This window comes from Salvelinus sp. IW2-2015, linkage group LG19 (genome assembly GCF_002910315.2).
Source record: "Salvelinus sp. IW2-2015 linkage group LG19, ASM291031v2, whole genome shotgun sequence".
Taxonomy (NCBI): Eukaryota; Metazoa; Chordata; class Actinopteri; order Salmoniformes; family Salmonidae; genus Salvelinus; species Salvelinus sp. IW2-2015.
The window spans coordinates 33,615,058-33,616,020 of NC_036859.1; positions in this window are offsets into that span (position 1 = coordinate 33,615,058).

Genomic DNA, 963 nt, shown 5'->3' on the forward strand with positions numbered 1-963 from the left:
TAATTGAGCAGTATTGGAAGAGCGAGGCTCTCTGTTTGTGAATGTAGCCAGGCACATTGTGATGCATCCTGCATCCTATCCATCAGACTCAGGCCCTCGGGTATTGACACCCATTTAATCAATGGCAGGCTTTAGGCCTTTAGTGGATCGCATCACACTGAACTATACAAAACAGACACACAGGCCTTACCCTCTTCAGCCTCACCGGCCGCACACAAAGTGCACTGTCATGCTAATCTGGAAAACACTGGAAACTAAAGACATTAATGACAAAGACTGGCAGAAGTTGTGGAGTTGTGGAGTTGACTTGGAGCTGCGTTGCTTTGATTATTTTGTTTGTCTCAATTATATAATTTTATTTGAATGAATATTGGGGTATTTCTAATAATAAATAACCTACTAAACTTTTACACTGTCATGACACAAAGCGTGACTCTTGTAAATGAGTATGCAGTATGTTGACTCAACTGAACAATGTGATGCCTTCACTATAACAGCATTATGTAGATTATTGATGGCACAACATCATTTTGTCATTTCCCAACAACTTCACCTGTCAACTTTCCCCATCCTCCTTGATAAACCCTTCAATCTGCTGTGTTGAGGTTTCCTCCCAATGAGAGATAGCAGGCATAGTTGAAAGGCAGATCTTTTTGTGACTAGCCCGGCAGTTTTCAGCCGAACAGCCTGTCATTTTCTACATGAAGGGGGTAGTTTTCCACTGATGAGGCTGCACAGACAGCATCGGCCGTCTCACCGGCAGCAAATCACTACTCTGTTAAAAGTCCCTGATGCGTAGCAAACTCTGCCTGCCAAACCTCGCTTCAAATCTGCCTGCTAGCACAGCCTCCAGTAATTGGAGGCATTACACTAGCTTTGGACAGAATAGCAAATGAGCGCTATGAGCTTTGGCAGAAACCGTACCGATGGAACCAAAAGGTGGTACTGAGAGATAGGGGGGGG